Genomic DNA, 16251 nt, shown 5'->3' on the forward strand with positions numbered 1-16251 from the left:
TGCTTACCTAACAGTGCAAAATGTAGAAAAGCTAGGTAATGAAGTACTTGCTGCAGTTGGATAATTGTACTCATCTCAAAAACAAAGCAAAAAAATAAGCATACATGATGGATGGCTCAGTGCAATGAATGCAAATACCAGGCTATTATGTATTGAAGTTAATAGCAACCAAATGTTAGTAAGATGGCTCGAAAGGAACAAGAGTAGGAATGTCTGATAAAGTTTAGATATTCATCAAACAAATGTGAGTCGTTAGGGGAAAGTGTCATGGAAGAAGAATGGGTGGTATAATGCAAGGTGTAAGGTAGAAGTCATCATCAGCCTCTGATTTAGTACACATGCAAAGCACACCCCCCCTCCCCTGGCAGTTATAAAACAATATATGTTGTCATCTTTCAAAGCTGCATCCTACAGCCTGTTTTGGGTGCAACTTGCACATTTAACAGGCCAGGCTGAATACCATCCCCACACAAACGTAAGGTGATGTTTTTATACTGTGCCAGAATGGCAGAAACCTCAGGAAAGTGGTATTTAGGGAGTCCCCTTCACAGTCCTTGCCTTGTCCCTTCTCCAGCATTGCCTGTCCCTCTCTTCATGCTGCCACACTCACCCATCTGCTTGTTATTTGCAGTGAGGAGCTTTTGTGATTTGTCCCACTGTACCCACTGTATGACCTGGGTTCACGCACCCGCCCCTCTGTAGGGGTGGGTATCTTGACAGTTCCTATTTTAGGGACCTCTGGAGATCCCTATAGGACTAGGGGAGAAAACTAAAACCCATCAATTCTCAATGGAGTGGAGGCTTTAGGGTGTTAACAGTCGCCTGCAGTTGCTTTCTGCTGAGCAGTAGCTCAGATATCTGGAAAATATGTGGGTCTAGACAAGTTTACAGGTCTAGTTGGGATGCAGCAGAGCTAACAGCAGAGAACGGCTGCTGCTCTCCATGGCGTTTTTGAAGGGTGTTCTCCCTTTCCCAGAACAAGCTGCCTTAGTTTTCTTACCAACACAGCTTGTCCTGTTTGCCTTTTCAACACCAGACCAGTCCTGGGAACTCTGTTGTAAACCTGACACTGCCTGTGGACATGAAGAAGCTTTGCTGGGCATTTTCCTGGTGGCTTACAAAGCCAGAGGAAAATCTTTGCTTTTTCATTGTGAATTGATGAGCACACTTTTGAGATGGTCCTAAGGGCTAGAGTTTAGATACAGATAGAGAACTTCAGACATTTATCTGAACTGACTTTAACTTGACTATTATTCATTTTCCTTCCTGCAAGCAATGAAGAGATACATGGGAGGGGGGTGGGGGTGGTAAGGGTGGAGAAATCATGTGGCCTGGTAAAAGTTTTCCTAAGGTCAGAAATTATTAAATTTGACTAGTTCTCATTCTTTACCTCCCACTTGAAACTCTTTGAGGGAGGGCAGCTGGTGTCAGCCAGCTCCTTTCAGACTTCACATCGTGCTGTAACTAAGCAGCCATCCACTTCAATGGTAAGGGATGATAATTGCAGGTCCTAAGCTGCAGGCTGACGTCAGCTCTTCAGAGGAGGATGCTGACTGCTTAATGAATATCAGTAGACACTGTTTAGCTTCTGCTTGGAAAGGAAAACTCAAAAAATGGCTTTTAGGGAGCAGTCAGCATCCATTATCTTCTTTCTGATGATAATTTATAGATGTTTCTCTTTTCATTTGAGAAAAAAGAGGCCTTGGTAAGAGTTCACTTCCAGAGCAGCAACTTCAAGCATGATTATATGGCAAACAGAACAAGGTGACATAAAGGTCTAATTACAGGGTCCTTTTCCAGGGGAAAATTAATTTCTATTACATGCTCAGCATGGTACAGATAGTTTCATACTAATTTCATGCAGAGCCTCTTTATTTCCTTTAAGCTGCCCCTCCTTCATATTGGAAGGAGGGGAGAGATCCTCCTTTCCCTTCGTTTAAGGGTTTTGGAGTGTTGGGCTGCTCAGGCAGGCTGGGGGTAGGAGGCTTTTTCCTTTTAATAACATGAGGAGGTGAAATTGCTGTGAGACCCATCTCTGTGTGTGTTTTTAAGATCCTGCTGTGGCACCTTGTTACTGGAGGGTGTCCGCCTGTTCAATGTATTGTACATGCAAATCTGGAATTAACCCAATTTTTGATAAAATCCCTGAAGCAGAGGAATCAGGTCTTGTAGGGTCATTGGGTATCTTCTGAAGGCCAAGGCAATGAACTGTGCTTCACTTAAGCTCTTTGCTTGTCCTGGCATTGCACCACTCCTGTATTCTTGACCTTTCCACTACTGAGTCACCTCAGAGAGGTCATAAAGAAGCCAGCTGAAGTAAATCTTTTAGTGGGGGTTGTCTTCATCTCAGGGGGCTGGCTCCTGTCTCTTTTAAGTCCACTTGTGATGTCAATGAAGTATGGAGCACAGAAAATTAAGAAGTGTGCATCTCCCAAATTTGGGCATCATCATGCAGCTCTGCAGAACTCAGGTATTACACCTGGGGATGAATTTGGCCCATTAACTTTTTCTGAATGGCCAGCTTCTAGCAAGGATGTACTTGCTTTGAGGTCTTGGTGGAGGAATTAATTTAAATTGCATCCCTGACAGAGGGGAAGGGAATTTGGATACCAGAAAAGACTAGAAAAAATAAAGGGCTGAAATAAGAGAGCTAATAAGCGTTATGGAATTTAGCTTTGTTTTCATTATTGTGGTATGCAGCAAAATTCATTTCCCAGAGTTCTTCAAAGCATTCCAGTAATTCATCTTAATTAGCATGATTTAGGTGGTTGTTTCTAGCCTTTGGAATTTAGCACAAGGTTAATGTACATAAATGTATGATGACATATAAAGAAACTATAATTGTCTTTAAGATGAAGTGTTCTAGCAGCATGGAATAAGTAAGAAATTGGCTGAGTAGGTGGAGTTATTTCTATCGCCAAGACAAAATATAATATACTGTATTTCAGGACTGCAGATATGCTATTCACAGGAGGTTCAGAAGCAGGAAAGGAGGGGTCAGAAGTCCTTCTGAAAATGCTTTTGCTGCTGCATTTGAATGAAGGCTGGCTTATTTTTATGATTGTGGTTCTTAAAAACCTAATGTTTGATATCCAGTAGGGTTACCTGTGTCTTAGTGCATGTGATTGTATGGAGCTGGGTGTTCAGTTTAAACCTGCCTTTGAGAACAAAACTCTTGTCTGTAATGGAAAGGTGGTAGAGAGTTGTAAAAATGTGCAGACTTACCTATTGGAGGTTTGTAAGGTATTTGGCTCTTAGGAGGCAGAGAGTTGTTGCTCTTTCTGCCTGTCAGGTACATGTGCATGCAAATGCCCCTTCCCTTTCACTCTGGCACAGCTCTAGTAGCCCTTTGAACTGAAATCCAATCTTTGTCCTTGAAGTATTCTAGTCTCCATCCTTAGGGGTCTCAGCTTTCATTGCCAGCCCCAAGCAGAGGGGTGTGAGATCCCTCCTTGCCCTCTCTCCTCCAGCAGCATCTGGAGGAGCATGGAGATTTATGAGCTGCTGCACACTATTTTGCTTTGTAATGCACGGGGGTGGGACTGACTCTAGCCATTCAAAAGGAAGTCTTAGGGCAAACAGCCCTGTTCTCTGGATGGTTTTGTCCTTCTTTCATTCTTTCCCTTTTTTAATGGTGGTACATGTTTATACACAGCACACATGCACAACAAACACAGTGCTCAGGGTTATTTCACCCAAAAAGCTAGAGGGAGTAAGAAGCCAATTATCTTCTGTGCCCAACACAAGGTGACCACACTGATGGAGGAATATCTCCAGCAAACACGTTAGGATTGTAGCAGTCATGCTAAAATTTCTGAACTGCTTACCTTTGGTAGCTATATAGTAGTGTTTCAAGCAACTTAACAGCTTTAAATCCACACACAGCCACAGACACATCAGACTGTAATTTCACTCCTGCTAAAGCAAGATCATGGCATGCTCAAAAGGAGGTGGGGGCGCCTGTAAAACTTGGCTTGGCTTTTTGTGTGTGTGTGTGTGATGTAAGTGAAGTCAGTCTTCTCTCTGTGGCACCCCCAAAATCCTCTGACTAGCTTCTGGTTTGCATTGACATGGATGGTTTTCCAGTTTTCCTTCAAGGGGTGACAGTGTTGGTTGTGTGTTGTTGTTTCCATGAGAAGCACTACTGTTACCATAGCTGCTCCAGCTCTGAGATAACGTGAGAGGTGTCAGCCCCCACAAACTCCACACACAATTTGCTTGGTAGTGGGAAAGAAACAGCACTGCTGTCTTCCATTGCAAATGGCTGGAAAGTCTCCATGAAATATTTGTTGTTCCACAGCATCATTTCTTTGGGCTATCTTCCTTTTGTTCTGATCCTCTGGCAGGTGATTTGTGGATTCTCTGTGATTTCCTGATGCCTGGAGCTGAATGGATGGGTTACATGGCAAAGCAGTCCAAAGCAACGTATCTAGTGTTTCAGTAGTCCCTTCAAGGGGCAAAGCACCAGTGGGCATCTTTTCCCCTTAAGTTCTGTTGCAGCCATCTAAGCTGTGGCCAAGTGTTGCAGCAGCATCTCATATTCATGAGATGTTGGGGGAGGAAGAGAAAAATAAAAACACAAATCCTGTATTTGTTGGCGTCTACTCAGATTAATTTTTTCTCAAGGTCTTTCCTTTCCCTAGGTCTTTCAAGGTCTCCATTGTCTTAGATGGAGACTTGAAAGTACATTCTGTGAAGGGTGAAAGAAAGCTTGTTTCCTCCTAAATCCCCACACCTGCCCTGTTGAAAGAGCTGCAGCATTGAGCAAAGAGAGATCTAGGAGGTGAACACACTGGGCTCGCTTCATGCAAATCACTGCCATCACTATTAACGAGCACAGGCGGAGGGAGGGGATGGGCAGAGCAGTACAGAGAGAGGAATCCTCAAAGTGCGGGTGTGGGCTGCGCACCCTCTGCATTGTCTGTTTGCTGGGGGAGGCAGGCAGGGCTGGGATGGAAATGTCAGCCTGCAAGCGTGCGTTAACCTACTTCCACCAGAGAGGCTGGGAATAACCCGGGTGTGCGCTCCTTGATCTCTCCTTGCATTTGTAAGCCATAGCTGAAAAGATTTATTTTCTGTGGGTTTGAAAGTGCAACTGAATGCTCATAGGGAAGGTTGTTTTGTGTTTTGAGGCTGCAGCTCCCCTGCTGTATTTCATGTTTACAGTTTATGATACACTGAATCCTTTGGTGCCTTGTTCTCAACCCTGCAATAGAAATGTCACGAAATCCATTACAGTGTGTGCCGTCTTTTGATTTTTTCCAACCACTTGCTAATGCTTTCAATAAGGTCTAAATCACAGCTCTCCTGAAGAATGCTTACTGTTGAGCTCTGTCATATGTGGCCATGGGTTTTCTTCCCTCATGCTAAGCTGCCCAAATATCAGCCTTTGCCTTGGGTTTGGGTTCCACCAAAGCTTGCACACCCAGCAGCAAGCACTGGCAAGGCAAGGGCATGGGTTTTGGTTAAGGTATGTTCCCCTGTTCACCTCCCCCAGATTCCTCATGAGCATATTGTGTTTTTGTATGAGCTATTGTCTTTTCCAGGCTAGCACGTCCTAGTCCTTTCAGTTGTTCTTAACCCCTTGGTCTTAAAGACAAATAAGGAGCATGTGGTAGTTTTGTATATCTAATAGGTACTTATCTATTCCTTAGGCTATACAAATACCTTTATAAATTGAGCCTTCTGATAATGCAGTGAAAGACTTAGCTAAGCAATGGATTTATTCCATCACATGAACATGTAATGCTGACCTTCCTTTTCTACATAGCAAGGGAGACTCCATCAAAATTAGAGAGATCTGTGTCTAATGAACAGCAAGAGAACTGAAAGGCTCCAAATCTCTCCAGAAAATAGCCTAATCAAGGAACTAATAATCCTGATGCAGACTTTCCCTGCAGCAGTCTAGCCATGTTCTGGTTTCTTAATTGTCTGCTATTCCAGGGGTCATTTTCTTGTGTTTCTCCACAGAACAGACTTGTTCAGGATCCAGGGAAAATAAATTTTAATTTGAAAGATATGGAAATCTACCTGGGAAAGAGTGGAGGAAAACTGTGAGCCGTCTCCTGTATCTTTACTGGTTTATGGCACTGCCTGGGAGTTTCTTCTGCAGCAGTATGTCATTGGAATAATGAGGCAGCATGTCGCTTAACTGTGCAGTGGCCAGATCAGTGGGGATTTCAAGAGATAAGTAATTCTATTTGATTTTGTATCCAGGAATGATAATTTACATTCTCTTCCACCTTAGAGAGAGAAAGGGAGCCTGGTCTATAATTAGTTTTTTTTTTTCTCCTGTCTACTTTAGTCCTCTGTTCCTCTTATTGTTGGGAAACGGTGGCAGCAGCAGCCTTAAAAGCAGGGAGTCATGACAACTGACTCTTCCTGGAGCAATTTGGGTTGTTAGAAGGAAAAAAGAAATATCCCTAAAACACAAGTGCCTGAAAAAGCAATTAGATCACAAAACTGTATGAAGCAGAAAAATGACAGCAAATGGCTGGGAACCACCCACGAGTTGGGAGTTTATCTTTATGCTCGGCTTCTGGGCTTGGTCTTCCAGTGGTAAAAAAGCAAGTCGGATTCATTTATGTCATCCGAGGATCTGGTTTCATGTCTGTAGATAAAATAAATGCCCACACAAATAGCTAATTAATTGCAGGAGGAGTGTCTTACATAACAGCACACTAATGAAATTGGAGCAAATGCCCCAGTGAAATTCACAGGGCAAGATCTCCATCAATTAACAGTTTAGAAGAGTCCATCCTGAAGCAATATGTCTACATAACACCATACAGGAGTGTTCAGTGCCTGCTCTTATTGCAGGCTTGATTGGATGAATTCAAGCTTCCAATTTGTAAAGTTACCTCTGGCAGTGAAACATTAGACCCAAGTGTTAGCTTGCAAACGAAGAAAGAGTCAGTTTTATTGAGGCAGGGAGTCTTCTGAATTGCTGTGATTGGATTTCTGCTTAGCATGGCAGGGGATATTTTATTAATCTCCATCTTTGCTCTTGTTATCTCCCACACCAATAACAAAACTTTGTAGTTCTCCCTAGCTCTTTACAGGGGGGCTTCTTGTTGTTTTCACATGTTGATTAGGTGAATCTTTCAAGTCCCACAAGAGATGACAGCTGCGTGGTTTTGACAACTCACTGGCACACATTCTGGTGTTGAGAAAAAGCCTGGATCTGTCTGTGGTTTTTGGGCCACTACCTTCCAGCTAGGTTCCAAATCTTCAATTTCAGCAGAGTATAAGCACCTTTGTGACTTGCATGTCAACACCACAAATGTGGGAAGCTCCACACTCCTGTTCACCTCCTAACCAGTGGGTGATCCAGCATCGCTGTGCAAATCAGTTGTTGTACCTGTCATTTATATCTTTGATTTAAAGTTTAAGTTAAGGTTTCTGTTTTGCCCCTGTGGTCCTTACTCTTTTGGAATACTACTATTTGGCTGTCAGTGTAAAGGGTGTTATGTGGGAGATCCCATATTAGAAAAAAAAAAACTGTTTTCCATAAACATGCAATTTATATTCTACTAAAAGCAACCAGGAAAAATGTTTCGAGAGTGCCTTTATTTTCAAATAGCTCCAGATGCTAAATGGCTGTATGTCAGGATTGTAGAAAATGAATAGAGCACAGTGAATTAATTTTGCTAATGAGCTTTGCAACCACATGATGCACTTAGGCATCTTCATACAGTTAAACCACAGTACTAGGCAAGCAGATCCCAAGTGCCACCCTTTGTCAGAGCACTTCAGGACCCTTCAAAGTGTTTTGTCTCCCTTTCCTTTAATTTCTTTCCGTCACAAAGAGGAGAAATATATAGATTGGTCATTTCACCAATTGAAAAATGGTGTGCAGTGTTAGTTGCAATAGCACTTTTGTGGTTCTTATTTATCCTGCTACCCAGACAAAGGCAAAGCAGTAGCATTTTATAGAGCAGAGAACATTTTTACTCAGTTCTCTTAAATCTTTTTAGCAGCCTTTGAACAAAATGTTCACAATGTAAACAGAATTTATAAACAATTCACGAGACTTATCATGACAACCTGTCTATCCCTCCTGAACCATTGCCTTTCTGTCCCATTCATTCCTCACATCTACTGTTGATGATCCTTTAGCCCATATTTACCCAGATATAGTACACTATCTGCAGCCTTAAAATACCTTCTGTTGATTTACATCCACTTCTATTGTCTGATTTTGGTTGCTGGATTTTTTTTCTTTTTTGTAAAGAGAAAAAAAAAAAGATGGTAACTGATTTTTGTTTCTCATGACTAAGAACCAGGTAACAATGTGAATAAGCCCTGTACAAATGGCTGTGATCAGATAAAGCTATAAGTAAGGGATGTGCAATGTGCATGCCTCTGCAAAACTCTTCAGCCACCAGCTAACAACCATGCTGAGCTGGTGGGGTGTGACTCCTGTGCATTTGTCCAGCTTCTCCTGACCTTCAGTGCACCAGCTCCTGCTTCCCCATACTGTGCATCACAGCTGTAGCCAGATCTCACTGCATGATGAACATGGTCCTTGAGTTTGCAGGTCTGACAAAGTCCAAGGCAGGTATTCAAGGAGAAGAGCAAGGGTAAAACCGAAGAGCACCCCACTGGGTTGCAAAAGTCAGGCTCCAGCACCAGTTCTCTCAATGTGAAAGGTTTTATATGAACCTTCTATACAGCCAAGCTACTTAAATAACAAAAGAAAATCCACTTTTTTCTTTTTGATAGCACATAGGTAAAAGTAAATCCAAGCTCTGTGGAATTAAACCTCCACCAGAAACAACCTTTGACACTAATCTTCTAGCAGGAACTTACATCTCTTCTTATTTTCATTGTGGTTTTCTTCAATTGAGGTCAGCCATATAGAAGTGAGGTTTTGTAGGCAGAAAAGAGAGCAATTACCAACAGAGTAAAATAGCAACTCAATTTTTTGCAAGCCAAGGAAGTGTTGACAATTGTAAACGACTTCCCCCTTCATCAGCAGCTCTTAAACACCAGACTGGCACTTGGGGAAACCTAGATTCTCAGCTCAGTTCAGATCTCCTTGGTGAATCTGGGCAAGCCAGAAATGAGGAGCCACAGGCCCATGCCTCAGTTTCTAGCTCCAAGTAGTGGAGCAAGGCAGATTCCTAGTCCCAGAGTTCCTACATAACAGGATATCTGCTTTGGAGGCAAGCCAGGAAAACTCTGTAACAATACCCTTAGTGCTTAGAGTCCCAGAGCACTATCTGCTGGACAGATTTATATCCTCCCAAGGTTTGCCTCCTATAAAAACAAGCCTGCCACTCTGTTTAGTCCTTCTCCTGTCTTTACCAGCTGGTTAAGTGGTCAGCTAATTTATTTCATGTTGCTTTCCATTAAGAGGGGAGGACTGATGCCTGGAAACATTTTAATGGCACTGTTGACCTTGATAATAAAGCTGTCCATTCTAGTTTGTAGTGGTAATGACATCCAATACCCCCTGACGCTAGTGGAGAGGTCCATTTTCAGTTCTGTCTCCCTTATATCAGGCCCGTCAGCACTGTATGCCACTCGCCTGTCCATTAGCAGATACTTGTGACTGCAGTGATGCCCAGAACCATTTCTGCATTCTCTCCTGCATCTTGCTGGGTGCTCAGCGCCGTATGACTCTGACAGCTGCAACTGCTACTAGCTGCTATCTCAGGGCTGTGTGTAATTTGGAGAACAATTTGCATAATTCTGAAACCTAAAAATACTGCTACACAAATGAAATGCATTAATACGCGCTATTCTAACAGACATGAAAATGGTTGCTGCTTTCCCAGTGCATTCTGAAACAGGGATTCTCAATGCCTCTGCTTCATCTGACAGGGCTGACATTTTGTGAGGGACATTTAAGGACAACAGAACAAGTGATAATTATCCTCAACGTGCATCACAGGCATTTTGTCAAATACTTGGAGAGGTGCCTTCCAGAATAATTAGCTTTCTGAAATGGCTAAGCCCCTGCCCGTTACATGCTGACTAAAATGGACATGAAGTCTAAAGATTAAGCAAGAAAATGGCAGGTTCCCACCCCAGGGCTCACCTGTCCACCCACTTCCATCCTCAGCCTGCTGATAACATTCTCAAGCATGCAGTGCTGCCCACCCCACTTTGCTCCGTTAAATGGCACTTGCTTTTCATGTCTCCTTGGTGAAGCAAGGGGAATAATCATGACCTTTTTAGTGCTTCCATGTAACAAGCACCCTTACAGGTGATGGCAGAAGAGCCTGTAACAAAACAAGCTTCCCTGTGCTACCAAGTCAGCAGCATGAGCAGCAAATGCTGCTTGGACTGCTGCTAAAACATGTAAGTTAATTACATTCAGCCACCCTATGAGCACATATCCCAGAGGGATTTGCTGGAGGTCATGGCTATGAAAGATATGGCCAAAGAGTCACAGCAAATCACATGAACTTCTGCTCTTTAAAGAAGCATCAAGATACACGTACTGGCTGCGGATATGGGCTGTATGCCTCAGATGTTGAAGCTGCCTTTTACATATGTAGCAATTCCCTAGGATGACAAGGTACGTGAGAAACCTCTGCACCATTTTGGTAGGATTGTTGTACCAAGCTGTAAATGGTGGCTGAAATAATGAAGAAGAAAAAGGGACCGTCCAAAACACAGGGTGAAGATGGCTCAGGCATTGCACTACTTGCTGTGATGTCCTACCTGTAGAAATGCAAGTGGATTACTCTGACAAAAAGCATGGCAAATCCCCAGCCACTAACCTCACTGTAAATAGAGATACTCAAATGAAAATCTGCTCCAAGCAGCCATGAATTTGAATGCATTTCAAAGCTGTCTCTAACCTTCACTTAGCTGAGGCTTTCTCAAGGGGTGGTTGTGATAGGACAGTAGTGAAGTGGTTTTGTCAACTAGAAAATGCCTAGACCGCAGCTGCTGAACATTGCGGGGCTGTCCAATTACAGTACATGGGCTTAATTATCACTCTTTCCCCCATACGTTCACAAAGAAAGTCCTCAGATAGTATTTGCTTGGCTAGGCTGCAAAATTTCCCAAGTAGGCTCATCAAGAATGTACTTCTGGCTCCAAAACTGCCACAGGCATGCAGCCATGCAGTTTCGTCAACTTAAGAGAGCTGCAGTCATGTCAAAACAGAAAGTGATGTTTCTGCCATGCTGGTGAAACTTTCAGGAATACCCTAATCATAAAATTGATTTCAGTGGAAGTCAGCAGCTCAGAATATTCATAAAACTTTCTGAGCCAAAATCAGTCCAAATGTCAGTAGGTACCAACTCTATTTATTGATTGATTTGGGCTAGAGATGTCTCTCCTGCTTCAATTAGGCAGAGTCCAACAAAACAGGCACTCAGCTCAGTGTGCTCCCACAAATGGGAAAAAATATTTTCTTTTCGCTGTGTCCCAGTGACTATGGCAATTTTACCCAGGATAAATTGTTTACCTTCTTCTCAGAGTTGGCAGATATATTTTATTCAGAATAGCAAATATTTGACTTAGGACAAAATCATATTCATCATCTTCACTCTGTTTAACACTCCCTACTTTTCTTTGTTCCCAGTTTCCTTATCCTTTCCTAAGTCATTCATTTGGCTAGATCAGAAATTCATTCACCCCAGTGACAGGACATGATATTATGGAGTCTGTTGGTGTATAAGAGAAATGCAAGTGAAACTGGTGTCATATTGAGCTGACCTAGGAAAAACAGGGAGTTTAAGTTCTGTTGGATTCATCTGTTTTGCTCTTTATACTAATAACTTTCATTTCCTGGTTCTCAGGTCATAACATTTTTTTCTTCCATTCTTAGTTGCCTTAGGTAACTCTGTTGAAGTCAGTGGGTTTACACAGATGTCAAAAAAAAAAGAAAAAAACAATCATGCATTTCAATGATTGCCCTTCACGCCCCTGTTTTGTTTACTACACACTTCTGCCTGTGGTGTGTAAGTTACATTCATTTTGTACTGTTACTGGAAGCCACAACAGTCAAAGTTGCACTTTATTACAAACATTTGTTTTCTTTCTTGCTAGCACAGTCAGGCTGATTCTCTTCCCGCTTACACTGGTTTTACAGCACGTAATGACAGTGATAACAATAATTGTTCCTCGTTTACTGGTTTGACATTAGACTCAGACCAGTACAATATCATTGACTTGACTACACTGGTGGCCTGAAAAGTGTTTGACTTTGTGTATTTAAGATAAAGTTTGATGTGTTCTCCTATTTTTTTCCCTTTATAAAGACAGAGATGCCTGGGATGAAATAGTCCAAGCTGGCTATTTTTTTTTTCAGTTTCCAATTATTCATGGACAAACCAAATTGGCATGCCCTAAAAGAGCATAAGACCAATAGGTTTCACACAGACTTGCTGTGCAGGCACAATTGGTCTAAGCATTTGCAGCACATCTGTGGTACTGAGGATGGATTGAACTCCATGTGTATGCGCAGATTGTTTCTAAAAGCAATACTGGACCATATAAAGCCATAGGGTTGGGATGTCTGCATGCACCCTCTACAAGAAATATGTATTTTTACTGCCCTTCAGTTTTGGATCAGGACTGTTGGATGCCAGTTCCCCAGCTCTAGCAGCAATGACAAGAGAAGTATTTGCACAAAGACTTGCTGGGGACAGACAATGGTGAGGCTAATTGCAAGCCTCTTGGCTACCCTTCGTTCTCAAACATAAAATAAAAATCTACCACTTCTGAAGGGTTATGAAAGGAAACCTACAGTGTTATTTTAAAATCCAGAGAAAATAACTGTAGAAATATGGACACATGTCTGGTCTGTGTGCTTTCAACCCCATTTAGAAAAGAACTGGTCCTAGGTGGTTGCTTTGCTGTGCTTGTTACAAGTCAGTGCTCTCCCTAGGCACGTGGTATTCACTGAAAGGGTAAACAGCTGTCAGTCCAGGGTTGCCAAAATTTCCATTGTGGAGTAAGACTTCTACAGTTATTCCAAGGTATTTTTCCCAGGAGTAAACATTACATCTCAAATAAGGAGTAAATACACCAAAGGAAAAGGGGAATGTCAGAATCTGATTTTACCTGGGCAGGTAATGATTTCACATCGTTCTCATATATTGTCTAAAGGAATATACATTTTTTCTCTGTTTTCCCATCTAGAAAAGACTGAGAAGGCTAGAAAGGATACATTCAAATGAAAAAGTTTTTCTATAAGCACAGACACTATTATAAACAGCCTTGGGCTTTGCCAGTTAATGGGTGAGGACCACAGTATACTGAAGACCATTCAAGACGATTAATATATGCTCAGAATGCCTTCTGGAAAACTGTATTTCTCCTTATTAGATTGTTTTTTCTGTCTCAAAAACCCTCTATGAATCAAGCAAACAAGGCAACATTTGGCTCAATCCTGCAGACTCTTCCTGCCACATACCCAGCTGTCACATTACTGAGCAACCAGCTCAGTTGATGCAAACAGGAGAAGGGCATTACCCAACTGTCAGGTGGTTATTCCAGATAACGTGGGCTTTAGGCTAAATATGCCAAACACTTGAACACACACTTAACTCGCAGCTTGTCCTTAAGTGCAACTTCAGCACCAAGGAACATGGCTGAGTAAGAGCGGACATGTGTTGCAAGTTAAGAACGTGACCAAGTGAAGAATTTCTGCTCAGTCCCATGATGCTGAGATTAATGAGAGTACAGCCAGTGGCTCCCCTGGGAGGTGGACTGGGTTCTTTGGGCCAAAGTCAGAAAGTATAATAGGCTCATTGGGTGGACAATTCTGTTTTGCAAAGAGATGTAGAGATGGTAGGATTTGATAGAGGACCTCAGACAAAGAACTTATAAAGAATGAGGACAAATGAACATTTATAATGAGTTCTAACAAAAGTCTATTGAATAGTTTGTTCAATTTAGTTGTGTTTTGATTAATTCCATTGTCCCTTGTTTCCTGTATGTGGTTGTGATGCATCCAGGAAAAAATCACGAACATTTGCATTGAGAGTCATCCAGAATTTCCATTTAAAATGATCTACTTTGTTACAGTAATTAGCCTTGTAAGTGGAACAAAGCACACAACATTGACAATAGTTGCTAGTGATCACTTCACTTCCTAATCAAGCTGCTCCTTCAAGCATTCTAATTTATTTTACTAATGATTATAGGGCAGATGCTGCACTGATTTACACCTCTAGGAAATCCAGAGAAATAGGGAAGTGCAAGATCTTGCCCAGTATGCCTAGCTGTGAAGTATCCTGAGCCCTGTGAGGGCCCCATGCTAAAGGCTTACACCTGGTATTCAAGTGTTTGTAAATAAAACCTACTTTTCATAGGTTTATTGACTTCAGATTTGAATTCATGGACTTACACTAATTGCTGTGAAGTAGATATAGCTCTTTGCTACTGAAGTACTTCTGGAAGAGCTCCCAGAGTGGCCAGCACAAGTAGCAAAGCCAATGGGGATGGCAGGTGCTAAGCCCTTCTCAGGATGGCAGTGACATCCTCTGAAGATGTTGACTGCTCACACCCACTTGCCTTGTGTTCTCTGAGTTTTTCATAAGAACAAATAGCTTCCAGGTTCATTGTGCAAATTTTAATCAAAGCATCCACTAATCTCAGGGAGAAAAAAAAAAAACACACAACACCTATCTTTTTGGAGAAGAATGAAACTAAAGAGAGACTGGTGGGGGGCTTGAATTGTTAATTCTGTGGCAGAAATTCACATGTTTGTGGGGTTGGAACTAGATCTTTATAAGGTCCCTTCCAACCCAACTCATTCTATGTTTTTTTATTAAAAAAAACATGGGTCTAGTTATAGCAGTGTAACCCTCCACAGTTAAAATCCCAACTGAGTGTAAATATCTTCTACCCTTCGTAAATCAAAGCCAGTTCAGTTAGTCCCTTTACTGTGGTCTTTTTCCCTACCTGTGCTAGGGATCCATTAGACAGACTTCAGCAGTTTGTCTGTGAAAAGGCAGAATAATTTCTGTAGGTACAACGAAGTAGTGTATGTGTAAGCAAGCACAAGCATATACAAGCATATTTGGGTGCTGTAGTGAACACTGGGGGGTGCCTCTTATCCGTGTCGTTGGCATGACCCTTACCACTTTCAGATTCTTCTGCAACTCACTGAATTGTTGAGATATCTGCAGTAAACTAGCACCTGGCTGGACTTGAGATAGGAGCAGGGTCTTTGGCTGCTTTTTATTGTATCTGAGAACCATGAGCTGAGTCAGTTTACCAGATAAACTGCTCCATTGCCCTGCTTTGCTCCTTTCTTCATCCATGTGTTGTTTAGCTGGCTGATGTGTTGTTTTGGAATCTACACCATGCGAAAAATAAAATTTCCTCATTCATTAAGTAGAAAATGAATTTGAGCTCATCATGCTTGAACCAGAACACTTCAAAAGATTGATTTCTTTGATGCAGTCCATGAGATGCTATCAGTAGAGAAGCCAAAGGTTCAACTGCTGAGTGATTTGGCCAAGCAAGTCTCTGCATTGCCTCATGGTGGTGCGGAACTTCTGACATGCAGTTGAGCAACTCTGCTTACAGATTTATGTTGATTGGTTCATTCGTGTCTGGGGGGCAGAAAAAACATGGCTTGAGACTTTGTGCCCAAGAACCGTAAGCAGCCTAAGCTGTAACAGCAGATGTCACGACAAAAAGATTTCTCCCTTCTAACCCCTTAGGAGTTGTCCACTACTGACCATTTCCCCTTTTGCAGCTATAATCCTATTTGTGGTGTCACATCTTCATTTGGAAGAGCTGTGTGAAAATAAGCATGTGATATTCGAGGGGAAAAGGAATAGAGAGAGAATTTTCATGTCTTGTGATCAGAGCTGATTCCCACAACAAAAGTAAAGCCCAAGGGGGACAAATACAGACAGGAGTAACACGCATGGGACTCAGTCATAGAGAGATCTTAAATACCAACCCCAGTTCTGCTCTGCTGGGATGGACTTGGAGTTGATGTTTGTATGGCACATTCATCTGTCCTCCCCCCCATCAGTTTCCCTGTCATCAGGCAGGTAAGGGGATATATGTTTATTTACCCAACAGGGCAAGATTGCATCCATCAGTAATTGCAAAATGTACATTAATGAGAACACAAAATATATTGTGTGTTACCAGAGGGTTAAGACCCTTCGTAAGCTAAGATACCTCTGAGTAGAAGAATCATTTCCCTGCCAAGCTCATCAGAGAGGCTTTAAAAAGAAAAAGAGGACTGATTTCCTGCAATTGCTGTTCAGGCCTGTGTCTGCTGTGACTAGCAATGAGAGCATCCCTGCAGCAGCCAGC

The 16251-nt window shown here is 42.2% G+C and overlaps 1 long non-coding RNA gene across 1 annotated transcript in view; it reads left to right on the top strand.

The window, feature by feature from the left end:
• Window positions 1–16251, top strand: part of LOC310881402 — a 133844-nt gene that overhangs the window by 41687 nt on the left and 75906 nt on the right. The window lies entirely within an intron of this gene.

The sequence above is a fragment of the Anser anser genome (assembly GCF_964211835.1).
Source record: "Anser anser genome assembly, chromosome: 14".
Taxonomy (NCBI): Eukaryota; Metazoa; Chordata; class Aves; order Anseriformes; family Anatidae; genus Anser; species Anser anser.